Here is a 738-nt window from a genome sequence, read left to right as displayed (position 1 = left end):
GACATACAATATCTGGAGTCTTTAGCATTAGAGTCTCAAAACCATTTCTCTATCTTCTACCTCAGAGTGAAGAGGAAATTTAATGACCAGATGACTCTTATGACTTCATTATCTTGAAACAATAGGCCGCGGGGGCGGGGTGGGGGGGGTTTGTTTTGACCGAGGGCACTGCAATGGGCTAATCCAGTGTGGCCTCCTTTTGTTTCCTGTTTGGGCTGCTCCTGAACCTTGAATACATTTCCATTCTTCCCATATTTTCTTTGAGGTATGCTAACCGTGGGTGAAAGGAGGTGGAAGAGAAGTGCTCGGATGGCAGAGACAAAGGCTGCACAGCTTGGGCTAGAGAGCTGGCCCCTGAGGCGTGCCACGGCCCAGCATCGGCCTTCACAGGCCGGGTCTGTCTGGGAATGCATGAGAATCACATTCATCTCTAGCAGTGGCAGCATGCCGTGAACATCTATCCTGTGACTGTCCTCGGTAATCCGTTCTCATCCCTGAGTGAGTAGAGCAATGACAGTTGAGAGGATACCCCAGGGGATGGGCCCATGAATATGAAATCGAACAGGTTTTGCTCAGATACAACTCTGATGCTACTGCCAAGTATAAGAAAGAAATAGGATTCTAATAGCTTGAGATATAAGCAATACATTCTTACACATGTGATTGTTAATATGAACAATAGCTATAAAAGGCACGTATGACTTTTAAACAAAATTTACACAAAACTGAGCTGCGAGT

Source organism: Pteronotus mesoamericanus, unplaced genomic scaffold, assembly GCF_021234165.1.
Source record: "Pteronotus mesoamericanus isolate MK-2021 breed Mesoamerican mustached bat unplaced genomic scaffold, CSHL_Meso_final contig_74, whole genome shotgun sequence".
NCBI classification, from domain to species: domain Eukaryota; kingdom Metazoa; phylum Chordata; class Mammalia; order Chiroptera; family Mormoopidae; genus Pteronotus; species Pteronotus mesoamericanus.
Note: the sequence above shows the minus strand (reverse complement) of the source record.